This window comes from Macaca fascicularis, chromosome 3, assembly GCF_037993035.2.
Source record: "Macaca fascicularis isolate 582-1 chromosome 3, T2T-MFA8v1.1".
Lineage (NCBI taxonomy): Eukaryota > Metazoa > Chordata > Mammalia > Primates > Cercopithecidae > Macaca > Macaca fascicularis.
This window is the reverse complement of record NC_088377.1, coordinates 134,667,713-134,685,338: the sequence shown is the minus strand read 5'-3', so window position 1 is coordinate 134,685,338 and position 17,626 is coordinate 134,667,713. Positions and strand designations below refer to the sequence as shown.

The following is a 17,626-nucleotide window of genomic DNA, read 5'->3' as shown; positions in this document are numbered from 1 at the left end:
ACATAGGTGACAGGCATATCATATCTGTAGGTGTGATGAATTTATAGAAGGAAAGATTTAAGTAAATGAATTTGGGTTATAAAAGATTTTGATAAGTTGTGTGATAAAACTGAATATACATACACAAATATATTTTGATTGAATATAGAGAACTACACTTTTAAAAGGAAAAAGTTTGACAAATACAGGATGAAGAAATCATTTCCCGTGGGGAAAAAAAGACCTATTAATTTTCATTATCTAAGTTCAATATAGCTAAAGTCATTCTGGGTGATCACACTGAGTTGTTCAGAGGAATCGAGGATAAGAGGGAATTAGCCACTTAGCCTAATCCTACTACATTCACATGGGCAAATAAAATTAAACACAGCAAACAGCCAATGTTTTAAAAAGGAAGAGAGATCTCTTTATTATGTACATCAGACTAGGAAGAAAATAGGGGTAACTTCATTGGTATCTGCCACCCATAACCCATTCCTATCATCATTCCTCCTCGTTCCCTCACTCATCCCCTTGATCATCTCCATCAGAAATGGAGTCTTTTCCCTCGGTCCTCTTTCCCTACAGCTTATACTTTATTGGGTCATTACTCCCAAAAACTGCCTGGGGAGGTTAGTTACCTAAAAATAGGAATCAAATCATTTCAATGGCTAGATCAAGATACCCAGTACAGAAAAATTTATCTCTAATCTGTTCACTCAGAGCCATGCATTTAAATAAAAATATATTCAACATGACCTTTGTTTTCTTTCTTGTTGTTTACAAATAAGACAATCACAATATTCTTTAGGAAATTCTCTATATTCCAACTGGAAAAATAAATCAAAATATAGACTTGGCCTTCACTAATTGAAATCAAGTGTACGGAACAAGGGATGTACCAGGTGGTCCGACTGTCCTTTGCAGTGTTCCATTGCTTTGCTAGAGTGTGCTGAGAAGTTCAGCCTGTCACATTCTGAAGGGCACATGAGGTTCTAGAAATGAGCAATCACGATAAAACGCCTAGAAACCACAAAGCATGAGGATTACTGAAGGGACCAAGGGTAGTTTGAAAGAAAATATTTAAGAGGACTACTAAAATTGGAATAACATATTTTAAGACTCATGATGTGTATTTTTTAATGGCTTTAGTCACAATATTTCCAAAAAGATTAATTTGTGTTCAAGAACAAAATTCATAGGAAAGTTGTGAAGAACACTTTCAAACAATATGGAATACCTTAATAAAACTCAAATTTCTAAGATTTTGTCCTGTAGACACTGAGACCACTAACACTACTACCTCTGTCTTCTTAAGTTTTACCTTACCCTCAAAGTTCTTCACTATTGGTTGCCAGCTGCCTCTACTATGCAAGGGTTGGGTTTTCTCTCCCATTTCAATACCTCTCACTTTAATGTACAATACTGGACAAAATCTTTTGTTCTTAGTACCCTATAGAATAATTTAGACAAATTAAAGCTTTCAATAAGACTTTGTTAAATGCTAAATGATTGCAGGGGAAGAATGATCCCAGACAGTGCAAGAACTGTATAAAGAAGCCCAAGGTTCAGGGCTCACATAGTTGACTTGTTCTGAGAGCTCCCAGCCCCTTCCCATTTCACGTGCTCTCAGATATCAGCTACACTTTAGCCACCAAGGACAAACACAATTTCACAGGTGTCTCTTTTTGACCCCTCACAATTCCTAAATCCTGGCCTGCTCACATGTAATGTACTGTTCCCCTTGGCAGCCCAAATCAAGAGAAACTAAGTTCTTTCTCTTCTCCAGCTAGAATCTCTCTTCCTACTCTCTGGCCCAATCCACAACATAGTTCAATGTTCAATTATACCTTAAAGCAGCACAATTATCACAGCATTTCTATAGCAGAATTAACAACATACCCACACAGTAAATAGGATGATTTTCTTCTCACAATATTTGCAAACACACGATGAGAATGTCTACTATCACTCCTTTTATTTAAATTTGTACTGTAAGTCCTGGCCAGCACAATAAGACAAGGAAAAGAAATAGGAAAAATGTTTTCAAACAATTAGAGCTGTAACAAAACTGATATAGCAACTTCATCAATTGAGTTTTTCAGCATAAGTGATGGAACCCACAATTCAGTGTCTCAGAGGGGATCTCCATACTGGCCCAGCAGGTTGGGCCATCTAGGTTAATTTTAATATGCCATCAGTTTCTAAGATTAAAATATACTATATCTCATTCACATTTTCTTTTTTCTCTATTTTCTATAACATGCCACTTTAATGAAATTAAATAGAATAAGATATTACTGTGTCCTAGCATTAATAAGGAATGAATATGCTCTTTTTTCAATGTGTCTACATTATTCATCAATGGCTCTGTTTTTAATTTAGCAAAGACTTTGGTGGCTGGGGGGTGAGGCAGGGTGTGGAATTCATGTCAACAGCAGCTGGCAATCATGAGCAGATGGAGCAACTATGCCTGAGGAAACAGTATAATGTCTCTGGTATATATTTGAATGCTGAGGTAACATCTCACATATGGGTTTTCCTGGTTTGAACCCTATCATCTCTTCATACTCTTAGATTTCATCTTCATGATTCAACAAGCGCAGAAACACTGACAAAGATGAACTGCGTGTGGGACTAGTCTTGATTTTCAAAGAAATAATAACCCACTTAAAGTATAAACTTAGGTTGTATTCCTGAGAAAAAAGTTCTTGTGATACGTGGGTGGTGTGTAATATTCACATCCCTGTGTTAGAAGTGAAGATTGACAGGTACTGACAAAGCAAGCTTTGTAGATCAGTTACATTGCCTAAAGTATATACCCTACACCTTCAGAAGTTAATTCATTAATTCTAACATGAGATTCCAGTGTTGGATTTTTCAAATAATTACATGGAGAGGTTAAACAATTCTTATCCTTAAACAGTGCATTTGGAAAGCAGAGAGAGAATAACACCACCAGATTAAATAGACAGATGATAGACCAACAGACATATTTATACAGGTTTTTCACAGTACAACCAAATTACGATTGTTTCCATAACTTTTCTTCCACAAAGGATCATAAGCATGTGAAATAAAAAATGTCAATAGAGCAGTATTTGATATTATCATAAAAATTACAGAAGTAAAATATAGTAGGTGTCATAATCTTATACATATATTAGCACTTGTATTTTATGTGAATGCCACTGCAATACTAAATAATCCAGTTTGTAGGGTTCCAAGTCTATGTACCTAGTAAGATAAAAATAAATTACAAAGAAAGTGATGACCACTACATTCATGTTAGAACATACTTAAGAGAAATTCTGCATATTTATTATCATTGGTTTTACATTATGTTTTGGTTTACACTTGTGTTATTTTTTGTTTGAAGATAATTCTGGCAGAACAGTGATGAAAATTAAGGAACAGAAGGTGTATTGCCATGAAGTAGAAAATCATCCAGCATGCCCCAAAACTTACCAATTTCCATTTTCACATTAAGAGAGGTGAATTATTTCTTTTCAGCCTTATTTTTAGTTACTTTTCAAGCATTTTTAATCTATTCATTCAGCAACTATTTATTGAGCTCTTGCAATGTGCTAGAGAATGAGATAGTCATTATGGTTCAGAGATAGAAAGCAAGATTTCTTTTTCCGAAATATTCATGTAAGAGTGAACATGCCAAGGAACAGAAAAGCACAATGCAATATGGACAGGACATCGGTTTGAAACAAAGACAAGCAAGAGATAAAGTAGAGAAAAAGAGGCTGTCCATATTTGCCATTCTGAGGGACTTACTTGAATAAGAATTAAGAGCCAAGATATTGAAAGGGAGAACATTTTCAGATTTGAACTGAACAAATCATTCTGGACAACAGTTTGAAAAAAACTGGATCACAAGAGAGCAAGCCTGAAGTCAAGGAGACTGTGAGGTGATCTGGATGAAACATGGTAGGTTTTGAACTCAAATAATGGCCATGAAAATTTATGGGAGCAAAGAAGTTGAAGAACTATCTCCTCGACTATGACAGAACTCCATGACTGAGTAGATGTAGATAAGCAAAGAGAGGAGAAGAAGAAAGAGTCAAGTGACCTGGGTATCTGGATGGTCCTGCTCTTAACATTCACTGAAACAGAACATGTAGAAGAGCTGAGAGTCTGGAGCAGAGGAAATAACAAGTTCAGTTTGAGACACGCTGACATTAGAGTGCCTGTGCACCACACAGATGGAGGTATGTTGTACACACCAATTCAGAGCTCAGAAGAATCTGTTGATTGAAGAGGCATCAGCACATGGACCATCACTGAAGTTATGAGATTTCATGAAGTCCTTCAACAGGTGCTATGTGAGAGGCAGGTGCCAGGAGATTGAACATTAAGGACTCCACTTTCTTGCCTAAGAGAGCCTAAAGAGTGTCCAGAGAGACTGAAAGTAGCCAGGATAGCATGATATCACCGACACCAAGGGAAAGGAGATCTTGAAAAGCCACTGCTATGTCACAGGCACCAAGTCAGACATGGTGGGGACCCATTAAGGAATATGTCTCCACCTTGAAGGAGGTCTTAGACAAAGCATATGCAAATTTAATCACAATATGAACTGGAAAGTGCCAGGTGCCTTTAATAAAAGGTTTAAATAAGAGTAGGGAACAGCCATTTCCATATCCAGGACAAAAGTGATACTACAGTGACTATTATGTGACACATGATCATAGTGTATAGTTTACATGGTATCCTACAAGTCATAAATGACCACTTTCCAAGAACAGTTTTTTAATTATCACAACAGAAAGTAATCCCTCCCTCCTTTGAAGCTCTAAATATTATATCTCAATCAAGATTATGTATTGCATTCTTTTTACTATTAGATTTATATTTGCTGGGGTTTTTTTGTTTTGTTTTGTTTTTTTAATCCCTCTATAAGATTGTAAAGCTCTTTGTGGTCTGAAACTGTTTCTCACCCTCTGGGAACTACCACTCCCTTCCCCAAGTCTTAGACCCACACCCTGCAACCTTATAGCCTTTCTCTTGGAGTCATTTAGTTTTCGACTCAAAGCCCATCTCAGCCACTTGCACAGCCGTTATCTCCCACAATGCACAAATTATGAATGCCCACTAACCCACACAGTTTTCTCAAATGAAAATAGGAGTAATAATACATTCCACAGAGGGCTGTTGCATTAAATGTGATAATGTTTATAAAACTACCTAGTACATTATTTGGCACATGGTAAATATTCAATGGTTAGTTTTCTTTCAATGCACAATGTAGTAAATGTCTGCAGAATAAATGATTTAATGAATGATCAGATGGCAACCAGTCTATGTTTCTAATTTTCAGACTTCTTTATAATTCTTGAAACTTTCACAACCTATATAACTAGTAATCTTCCATATCCATAATATCCCTCTTTCCCCTCAAAGCTTAAAATTCTAAGAAAATGTGTCTTCCATTATCCCTCTTGCTCTTTAGCAGTATCTGAAGAATATACTGCAAAGTGAACTTAGCAAAATTTCTAGCTAGTGTTAAAATCGAAAATATGGTAACTGTTTAATCACAGAACCAAGGAATAATGACATCCTAATCTTCAAGAATTCAGGTTAAGATTTCACTGAATATTAAATAAAGAGTTCAACAGCCAGATTTTAAATCTCATCTCTGCCACTTTCTAACTTTGTGACCATGGGCAATTTATTAGACCTCCCTGTGCCTCAGTTTTCTCATCTGTTACATGTGGATAACAAGACGACCTGTATCAGAGAGATGGTATGAGGATTAATTGTTTAAAGTACTTATAGTAACTGAGATAAAGGAAGCATGCTATCCATGTTATCACTAATTACTTCCTATTTCTTTATTCAGACTGTTACTTTTGTTTTCTTATAGATTCAAAATTGTTTCTAGGTTCAATTTCTCATTATTTAAAATGTCTTAGTATCCTCATGTTTGCAGCATGCCTTCCAGCCTCAATTAATGAACTGCAAAAAATGAAATAGAAAACAATTAAAGATGTATTGAATTATCTGAAGGTTTTCAAATACCAATTAAAGCAGCAAAGACAGTTGGTATGGCATACATTGTTTCCTTAAAGGTATTCCTAAATAAAGCTTTGAGAACATAGTAAGTTTTGTTTTTTGTGGTTTTTTTTTTTTAACTGCTGTATCATATTATCAGTAAAAACTTACAGATATCAGTTTCTAACCAGAAATAAAATAAGTCTATGTAGACAAGGCGTCATCGATTAGAAAAAACAGAAAAGCAAGCCCTGGTGTCCTCGGTAAGAACCTGAAACAAGCTCTGACACCTGTGTGTGTGAGCGAGTGGGCTTTCTCTCTTGCTCAAGATAAAGGACATTCACTTTTGAAACAGCATGATGTCACCTCAGTGTCAGACAGATCTGGATAAGCAGCCAGTAGGACCTGGACTAGTACATTCTCCTTTCTCAGTTTCCTCATCTATAAAGCTACAAATGGGGGCCGGGCACAGTGGCTCACGCCTGTAATCCCAGCATTTTGGGAGGCCGAAGCAGGCAGATCACGAGGTCAGGAGATAGATACCATCCTGGACAGCATGGTGAAACCCCATTTCTACTAAAAATACAAAAAATTAGTTGGGCATGGTGGGGCGCACCTGTAGTCCAAGCTACTCATGAGGCTGAGGCAGGAGAATCGCTTGAACCAGGAGGCGGAGGCTGCAGTGAGCTGAGATCGCACCACTGCACTCCAGAGTCTGGGCAACAGAGCGAGACTCTGTTTAAAAAAAAAAAAAAAAAAAAAAAAAAAAAAAAACTAATGACTACATCAAAGACCACTGTGGGAATTCAATGAGATAATACAATTAAATCACTGAGCACCATATCTGGCAAATAATGAATGCTTAATATATGTAGCTTAAAATAATAATTATCAGTTTAATAAGCAAGGTAGAGTAGTTATGTCAGACTTTCACACTATAAACCATTAAACTCCTGGACAAAATATAAAAACTGAAATTGAAGTCCCTGAAGAACTATGAAAATAAGCAGCAAATTAAGGGGCTATGATCCTAAAGGGAGAGATATGCTTTAAGTGGGTATTTCTCTATAGACACTCTCCAGTTTGGCATGGGAGAATTGAGCTCAATTAGAATGAAAGCCTCTTGCTTCACTGAAGAGATAAATGTAAGAGTTTAGAGCTGCCAGAAAAGTGAGAAGGGGCAAAATTCAAGCAAGAAGGTAGCCTCAGATGAGGGAACTCTAAAATATGGTTCCAAAATTTTTCTTATGTGATACACAGGGCAAAACTCCAAAAAAGAAACAATATAGATCACCAGGTGGTTGCAAAGATATTTCAGAGACGGTTTTAAGGAAAAACAGGTTAGTATTTGAGTGCCTCAAAATTACTTGGTAAAACTTCCAGCTTTCAGCTGAGAGCCTATAAAGCCTCACTCAAGAGTAAGGGCAAATATGATGTAATCAACCCTAACAAAGACTAAAAGCAACCAACTAAAAGATCAAGACAAACCATTACTGCTATAACTGACAAAAAACAAAAGAAAACAAAACAAAAACTTGATGTTTAACTTGTTGTCTATAATGGGCACATTGATTCAAACATACAAGGCTTGCTAAAAACAGAGACAAGTTCATCAGCAAAGAAAATAACACAAAAAATAGAAACAGATACCTAGGTATTTTAGATTAAAAAATTATAAAACATATTTTTAAGTAGCTATGATTAATATATCCAAATGGATAGAGGAAAGAATGGAAATTCAGTGGAAATCTGAAATTCATAAATGCATCAAACTGAAATCCTGCAACTGAAAATATAAAAATTGAAATTAAGAATTGAGTAGATGGGCTTAATTACAGATTGGAAACATCAGAATAGATGATTTAGTGAACTAAAGACATGTCAATAAGAAGTGCCACGATTAATCCCTATAAAAGAAAAAGCAGAAAACCTAGGAAAAAAGTCAGGGAAATATAGGATTCCATGAAAAGTTCTGATATACATGTAAACAGAGCACTAGAAAGAGAAGATAGAATGCTACAACATAAATAATTGAAAAATACTGGTCAGAAATTTTTCAAAATTGATGAAAAGTATCTAATTTTATATACATAAGATCCAAAAACCTGTCCAAACACTAAGCACAACAAAGGTGAATAAAACCACACTTAGGTACATTATGGTAAAATTAGTTAAAAAAAAAAAAAAAAAAAAAAAAAAAAAGCTAAGAGCATTTAAAAAGTGCCTGGGGTGTAGCCAGGGTACATGTTATCTTCAGGTTAAGAAATACTAATTTTGACAACCAATTCTTCAACAGAAAAATAGGGAAACAAGAAGACAATGGATGGATATACTTAGATCCCTGAAAGAAAAAACTAATATTACCAACCTAGAATTCTGTACAAGTAAAAATATGTTTTCAGAAAAATGAAAGCAAAATAGATATTTTCAGAAAAGCAAAAGCCGAGATTGTTTTTGTGGGCAGACCTGCACTACAAGAAATACTAAAGGGACTTCTTTAGGTTGAAGGGAAATTATCTCATAGAAATACAGAACTTTAGGAAACAGTGGAAAAGAAAGGATAAATTCTGGGGTAAACTTAATTGCATATAAGCTAGTAAAACAAAATATATAATGTCTTATAGAATTTACAACATATAGAAGTCTACATAAATAAAATATATTGTAAGACTAGTAGAAAAGGTCGAAAGGGAACAATGAAATTAAATGACGTTTTGCATGTTTACATAGTACAAATTATTGTAATAATGTAACACTGAAGAGCAATAAAATATAAAATTAAAATCTAAAGATTTTAAAATAAAAATGTCATAATGTTATGAATAAATAGGAAGCCAGAAAAGAGAAATAAAGGATAAAATAGTATAATAGTACTAATAGCAAGATAACATGTTTAAAAGAGTCGAATCAGTGATATTTAAAGTAAATGGACTCAACTCTCAAAATAAAAAAAATCTGCATTTCACTCAGTTTAAGTATATGAAAACATAACATTTTACACCTTGAATATAATTTGCCAATTACACCTCAAAATGGAAAGAGAATTCCAAGTAAAAAATAAAATTGTACCTAAAAACACAGAATTTGTCAGACTTGAAAAAAATGCAGTTGTATTCTGTTTACAAAAATAACAGTGTAAGCATATGTATGAACACATAGTTAAAGGTATAAAGACAAAAATAAGTCTACCATATATTAACAAAAAGAAAAATTATATGGTTAAATAGTGAAAAAAGTAGATCTTAAGTAAAAGTGCAAGATATAAAGATGTACATTTCAAAGTCATAAAAGGGTTAAGTCCATAGCAAGCTATAAAATCATAAAGTTTTCAATACCTAATTAGCACAAAATTTAATTGTATAAAGCAAAAGTTGAAAGAACTAAAGGAATCATATACAAATCTACAATCATAGGCTATGACTAATTTCAGTAACTAATAGGAAAAGCATACAAAAGAAAAGGACATAGAAGTTAAAATGACATTATTAACCAAATTGACCTAATTTGGCTTGTAGAACATTATATCCAACAACTGCAGAGTACTCTTTACCATGTATATATATCATATATATATATCACATATATATGATATATATATATTCATGTGTTGATTTTTTAAGGGCTTTAAAATTAAAATGAAGATCCTAAGTCTTACATGTTCACAAAGTGTTAAGGAATACAAGTTTTAAGTCATTCTTTTCAAGGCTGTGGTATCACGAGACATAGTCCTGATCAATTAATTTATTTTATATATATAGAATTATACATTTATTATATATTCAAAACCATGAATTCTTAGGAAATAATTCTGAGTCATTGCCATTATCCTTATCCTGACAGAGTACATATTAGCTACACTATATAGAAAGTTGCCACAAACTACTAAGCTCCTGAGGTTAAAGTGTGGGGCAGCGAGCAGTAAATAGATAATTCATTTATTCTACAATTAGTACCATTTTCAGACAAATGTTATCCTATTGTAAGATTAAAGTAATGAAATACAGCAGGAAGATTAATCATAAATAGTAAGAAGAGCCTAAGGATAAATTCCTAATGGAAAAAGGAGTAAGTTATTTCTCTTTATTCTCAAGAAAGTGTTTCCTTGCATTGTAACTTTATCTTTGAAGGTTTTGAAGCATAATAATGCTGCTGAACCAGCATAATGTTAATATTTTGCACTTATTTAGAGAAAAAGTTCAGGACAGATGTACTAAAATACAAATAGAATTTGAAGAAAATATAAGATACTGGCCAAGAATAATGTGAATAGCTATAAGAAGTAACTTTTGAATTAAAAGAAGGATACTGATAAGAAGTAAGAGCAGTAAGAATTATTTTACATGGGTGCCTTGATGGACTAAACATTACAATAGAAATTAGAAAATGTTGAAATTTAAATTTACTTAGCTTTCTCTAAGAAGTCCATCATTGGTCTATTAGATTTTCATAAAATCCCCTATATATTTGCTTATAAGTAAATTTTTGCTTATAAATAATTGTAATAATATCATTATGGACTATACCTTGCAAATACATCATCCATTCCTTCAGCAATCATTCACTAAGGGTCTTCCCTATTCTAGGACTGAACAAAAGGCTGGAAATAAAATGGTGAACTAGCTTTGCCAGTAAAGTAAATAAAATGAAAATAACGGAAATAGAAGGATAAAAAAGTTCCCATGACAAACTAACAATGGCAGGCAAGGGGCCTATTTTAGACAGATGGGTCCTAGGGGCCTTCACTTAGGAGGTGACATTTAAGTGAGAAGAGTATGGAGAGTTCCAATCAGAGGGATCAGGCCTGGAGTTAGGAGGGAAATTACAGGTTCCAAGAACTGAAAGAGGCCTTTGGGACCTGAACATGTAGAAGCAAAAGAAGGAGTGGAACAGATGAATTCAGTGAGGAAGGTGAGGTCTTGATGCCAGGCTGACGAGCTTAAATATTATCGTAAGTACAACAGATGGTAGTTGAAATGTTCTAAGAAGAGAACAGACATGATCTGCTTTATATTTTAGGATTTCTGCTGGTTAAATGAAGAGTGAATTTACAAGAGATAAGAGGTGAAGTGAGAAGATCAGTGAGAAGGTGAGAGATAATGCTTGCCTGGACTGGAGTGAGCCTTCACCATGAAATTAAAGCAAACATAGGTGAAATATAGAGGTCGGAAATCTGCCTTACTGATGTATTGTATATAAAGGGTTCAGGGGCAAGGGAGAAATCAAGATGATCCCATAAGTCTATCTGAGTAGATAGTGACACCATTTCCTGGGATTGAGAGTGCTAGTAGTGAGAGAACAAGAGAGAGGACAGCTCTGCCGAGTGGGAATCAAGAGTCTTGTTTTGGACATATTACACTTAAAATTTTGGAGAAAAATGTTAAATTTAAAAATGAAGAGGTTTGAGGGGGAAGATTGAAGAAGTTAACTGCACACATAAGATGAGAAATCATTCTAGGGATTTCAGAAGACATGATGTATAAAGAGCATGTTCATAATTATAGGTATTTGTTATATTTAAGATTTGCCTGGTTGTTGCAAAAATAAACATCTTTATTATAAGGAAATTTGCCAAAGAGGTATAAATTATGTCTAAAATTAACATATCCAAAACAGATCTTTTAAGTTTCTTTAAAAATTCTGCTTTTCCTCTACCACCATTTCCTAGTTGCCCAAGCAGAAATCCTAGATTCTTCTCTGAATTTTCTCTGAATTTCACATACCCTAGCCATTCAATCTTACATTCCCTAGTAATTCATCAGCAAGTCTTATCCTTACCTCCAAATCAAATATAAAATTTAATTTTCACAATCTCCACCACCACAACCTGCCCAGGCCATCTTGACCATTGCCACTGCCTGGATCTCTGTACTATCCTCCTCATTTGTCTTCCAGCTTCTACCTTGGCAAATTCTCCCTCATTACTGTCACACATTGCATTCTCCATTCAGCAGCCAAAGTGGGCTTTTTTAGCATGTCAACGCATATAATTTTCCAAATGCTAAAACCATAACTCTTATGTAAATACAGAAGACATGTCAAAAATGTTTAACTCATCAATGAGAGAACAACAAGGATTGTAAAACTAGTTCAAAGGATAATTAAAGAAATAGGGCATAGAGGAAAGGCATATTAAAATAAGTTTGTTGAGTGCTACGGTTGCATATGTCCTTCAAAACATGTTTTGAAAACTTAATCCCCAAAGCAACAGTGTTGGGAAGCAGGGCCTAATGAGAAGTAATTAGGTATTAGGGCTCTCGTGAATGGATTAATGCCTTTATCATGGGAGTAGATTTGTTATCACAGGAGTGGGTTCCTTATGAAAGGATAAGCTTGGCCTCCTTTTGCCTCTCTTGCCCTCTTTGCCCTTCTGCCATGAAATGCCTTAGCAAGAAGACCCTTGTCAGATGCTGGCATCTTGATCTTGGACTTCCCAGCCTCCAGAACTGCGAGAAATAAATTTCTGTTTGTTAAAAATTAGCCAGTCTACGGTATTCTGTTATGGCAGCACAAAATGTACTAAGATGCTAAGAGACAAACTGATTAATGTCCTACAGGCAATAAAACTAACATTTGGAGTTATTTTTTTCTATCTTTTCTATAAGTTAGAAATGATTTGCCTTGCTAACAGACAAAATCTACAAGTTAACATGTGATTTCACAGACTCTGTGACCGAATCAAAAATAAAGTGAATGTCAAACAAAGGTACTTTCCCCTAGAGAATTAAATAATCCTTGGAAGGACCAATTAGACAATGTTCTAGTATAATAAAGGATGACACACATACCCATAATTTGGGCTTGTTTCCAAGTACATAATTGTTCTCAACAAGCATAAGTCAGTTTCTAATCCTCTGTTTTCAAACATTTTTTCTCTTAGAATAACATACAAATTTCCTATCATAGACTATATATAGAATCTGTCTACATAATTTGGCCCTTAATCATCTGACTATTTTTACTATCCTCGTCAATCATTATGATCCTGCCACACTGATCTTGCTGTTCTTCAAACATTCAAGGTTCTCCTTCAGACCCGTTACTCTTTTCTCACTGCCTACTGCTATTATACCAGATTCAGCAATGACTTATGCCTTCACATCATTCAGTTATTTGTTCAAATCACACATATTCACCTATGCACCTGCCACATCTCTCTATCCCATCACTTTTCACTTTTCTTCATAGAGTTTATAGTATGACACAACAGTATTTCTTTATGTGTCTACTTGTTTTTATTGACCTCTTTTATTAAAATATTAAGAATTTTTACCTGTTTTATTCGTGAAGCTATCTCTGCTATTTTTAACAGTGCCTGGTACATAATAGGCACATAAAATATTTTTGAATTAATAATTGAAGTACATAAACACTAACATCTCAAAATGAAAATGTTGTTTTCTTAGAATAATTTCTGACTTTATTAGAGAAAAAAATTAAAGAAGTAATTCCAAAAACCGATAGTAAAGCAGGTGTCAGGTATGGGGCTCAGGACATGAAAAGACATTTTATTTTGGGGAGGAGGGGAAGGCAGCACATCAATTCCAGACTACAGACTGGACAGATCCATTATGAAATGGCAGAAAATAAAGGCAGTTTTCAGAGGCTGGTAATATGAGCAGGTCCAGATAGGTGGATTTTTATCATCAAGAAGGATGGTCTGGCAATAGGTAAGTAATGGATATCATCATAAAGGGTGAACGTGGAATAAGGATAATTGGAGGGCAGACCACTATCATTCATTGATAGCTTGCTCTATGTGAGGCTCTATACCAGGCACTTTACCTATGTCATCTAATTTAATCCCAATCAAAACCCTTTGAGGTAAATAGTATAAGGCTTACTTTTAAATAAGGAGACAGTTTCTTCAGGAAGTAGAAGTTGCATACAATTAGTAAGTGACAAAGCCTACCTTAGGACATGGGTCAGTTAGAAGCCCATGCACTAATACTGATCTGTGCTGCTCCCCAATGCCTCCCCACACACAAACACAGCAGGAGACAGGTGCTCAAGTAGGAAGCTTTAACATGAGTAAGCCCACCTAAAGACTGCAGAAACAAAGACACACGGACCAGGATTCAATAGAAGAACTCAGTGAAACTGAGTGATTAAAAGAAAAAGGACAAGCTTCTAGCTGCCAAAGTCATCAGGGCCAGGAGAAATGGCCAAATCATAGGAAAATAAGAAAATAGGATCTTAAATGGAGAGCAACATTTTTATGTTGTTAATCATAATGAACAACATAAAATCTCACTAACAAAAACCAACGCATGATGTTAGAGCAGAACCTTCTTGAAGCTAACATGAAATTGCAATTTAGAATTCCTGAAATATCTCACAACCATAACCAAGAATGATCCCTGGAGTGTCTCATGGTGTGAGAGAGATTATCTCAGGTAACAGAGAGATTATCTCAAAAAGAAAGAGTCCAAAAAGAGAGTTAGAGCAACTGTTATAGAAACTCAATTCATTGCAATGAGTATTTATTGAACACCTACTCTTTACAGGATACTGTGTTAGATCTGAAAGTACCAGAAAGTAAAAACTATCTCTTCTGAGTCCTTTGACCACAGCAAAGCTTTGAAGAGTAAAGCATTTAGTAACTGCATTGCCTACTTTCAACTCATTACACTGGAAATGAAAGATAATCTCCTTTTTACTACAATTTCATGTTTCACACAGGCAACTATGTATTAAGTTCATAAATCAGTTCCACACTATTAATTCCACAGTTTTTCATTAACACTGGGTTGTAGAAGACAACCCAATGTTAACCCAGTATGGACTGTGGAGGTGAGAAGTTAATTGTTTGGATTGACACCAGAATTATTTCCCTCACTTAGATGCATACAGTTTTGAAAATAAGAATGGGAAATCTCTCTAAAAACTAACCAAATAACTCACTCAGAAATGAAGTACGTTAAAAATCAAACAGAAAGGCCAGGTGCGGTGGCTCATGCCTATAATCCCAGCACTTTGGGAGGCTGAGGAGGGCAGATCACGAGGTCAGGAGATTGAGACCACGGTGAAACTCTGTCTCTACTAAAAATACAAAACATTTGCAAGGTGTTGTGGTGGGCGCCTGTAGTACCAGCCACTCAGGAGGCTGAGGCAGGAGAATGGTGTGAACCTGAGAGGCGGAGCTTGCAGTGAGCAGAGATCACGCCACTGCACTCCAGCCTGGGAGCAAGACTCCGCCTCAAAAAAAAAATAAAAAAATAAAATAAAATCAAAGACAGAACTGAACCTCATTCTCATTTCTCTTAGAAGTTTGAGGGGAAAAAAATGACAAAGCATTTAATGGATTATATAAAAGGTATTAAATACTAATCCATGGTATATTTATTTTAAACTATCTGGTTTCACTTAACAAGTGACGTTTTTATTTGGCCATGAAAGTTAGGTCATTTTTCAGGTTCTGCGCTTTTCCTGAGGAAAATTGCTAATGCCAAGACAGTACTCATTGTTTGACAAGCAACACAATGACTGGTGTTCTATGGATTGAAGGAGAAATAACTGTTATCTTCACTTCCTCACACATTAGGTTGTTCACAGTCTACTTTCATGTTAATTCTTTTCAGAGCACTTCTGTTGGGTAATGAAGGAAGATCAAGGGTTCCCTTTCATGACTACAAAGTTAATTACTGCAATCAGAGAGCATTTGCAATAGTGGTTTGTACCAATGCTAACCAAGCCCTTAAAAGTAGTCATTTGCTTGATTCCTGGACAAATCACATAAAATAAAGAAGTCCATAAATGTACTTCAATTACCTTCCTGATTTATTTATCCCTTTCTTTCTCAACTGAAGTTCGTTGAACTGTAGGCAAGAAAAGACAATGAACTTGTGGTAGATTAAAAATAGAGAAGTTGTCATGGAAAATGATCTATTTCTTTTCTCCTATAAATAGATTTAAGATTTTAGAAAGGTGTTCATTATGAAAAGAATATCTGATTTGATAGCTTTTTGAGCAGATTCTGCTTCAATTCTGAAAATTAAAGTTATATAAGACCTAGAATTAAAATATTTCCATAATGTTCAGAATATGTAATATATAATATCTTTCCATAATGGTTCGAATATATGTATTTCTTGTATCTGATATAGTAACACCAATATAGGGAATAGGACAAAGAGGCCTAGAACCTGGTCCTGCTGTTATTTAATTAGCAACTTAATCTGTAACAAGTAAACGAGTCATTCACTCTATTAAGGCCAAACATTAAAGGAAGGGAAAGCTGAGCTTTGGCATCAGATACCACATGGCTTCAAATCATGAACTCCCATTTACTTGCTATGAAACTGCAAGTAAGTTACTTAAGGCTTCTAAACTTCAGTTTCCTCAACAAAAAAGTAAGAGTAACAATGTCTACCTCAAATAACTATAAAGAATATTAAAGGAGATAACATCAATAATTTTCTAACACTTATTAGGCGTTTTTAAAAGGTGGCTCGCTTCCCCTAGAACTCACAATATCTGGATCTAAGGAAGATATCATTTAGACAATGATGGTGCCTTTTTAAGTTGTAGAAAAGCAAAAATGAAACTCCTAAGAGAAACAGTGATAGCACTCATGATGAATAAAATTTTTCATATGAAAATATATTGTCTAGAAAAGTACAATTTGCCTTAGCTTTTACTGATAAATAACAAACCAGTTGGAGTAGGAGTTTACTTTGTTTCCTGTCAAAGCTGGCTAACCAATTCTTTCTGTAAACACTTGCTGTTCTTCTGCAAGTTAATTCCTGGCCTTCTATTGCTTTCTAAACATGCCTGTTTCCTTTGCACCAAAGAGCTCAGTCTGTCTGTGGAAGGCTGAATAATGCCCCTATAAAAGACGTTCACCTCCTAATCCCCATAATCTGCAATTGTTACCTTCTCTGGCAAAAGAGACTTAGATATGATTAAATTAAGAAAGAGTGATGGGAGATTATCCTGCATTATCCAGGTGGGCTCACAGCAATTACAAGTTTCCTTATAAGAGAGGCACAGGAAGGTCAGAGGGTGGGGAAAACAATGTGACAATAGTAAAGATTGGGGGAATGACGCCATAAACTAAGGAATCCCTAAAACCTCTAGAAGCTGGAAGAAAAATGAAACAAATTTTCCCCAGAGCCTCCAGAAAAAGAGGATAGCCCCGCTGACATTGGTTTTAGCCCTGGACTTATTTCAGACTTATGACCTCTAGAACTGTAAGAGAATAGCTTCATATAATAGCTTCTTACACCACTAAATTTGTGGTAATCTGTTAAAGCAGCAATAGCGTACTAATATACCATCAGTACATGCTATGCTGTTGATAGCTCATCTGTTTTATAAAGCTGAAGAGTATTTTTTGCTTTTGGTTCTTCTGTAGTAATGGTAGTAGTAGTAATAGTAGTGGTGGTGGTGGTGGTGGTGGTGGTGGTGGTGGAGGTGGTAGCAGCTCCTGCCTATGTGTCAAACACTGGGTTAGATATCTTACCCACATTGTCTCTTGTACTTACCCAACTCTATGCTATGAGGGAGCCTCTCTTAAACCCCGTACAGATGAGACAACTAAGACCAAGATTCCAACCCAAAACTAACTGTTGTCAAAGTCCATTGTCTTAACCACTCTGCTATTCTGACTCTCCTGACCCTATCCCATCTTTTCTCCCTTGTTCTC

The 17,626-nt window shown here is 35.2% G+C and overlaps 1 protein-coding gene across 6 annotated transcripts in view; it reads left to right on the top strand.

The window, feature by feature from the left end:
• GRM3 (glutamate metabotropic receptor 3) overlaps window positions 1-17,626 on the top strand; it is a 222,742-nt gene that overhangs the window by 35,016 nt on the left and 170,100 nt on the right. For 2 of the 6 annotated variants that reach the window (XM_074035627.1, XM_015447833.3), the window contains exon 2: window positions 10,999-11,068. The exons of the other annotated variants lie outside the window; for them this stretch is intronic. The gene's annotated coding sequence lies outside the window, so the exon portion shown is untranslated. The remainder of the gene's footprint in view (window positions 1-10,998; window positions 11,069-17,626) is intronic. 6 annotated transcript variants of the gene reach the window in all.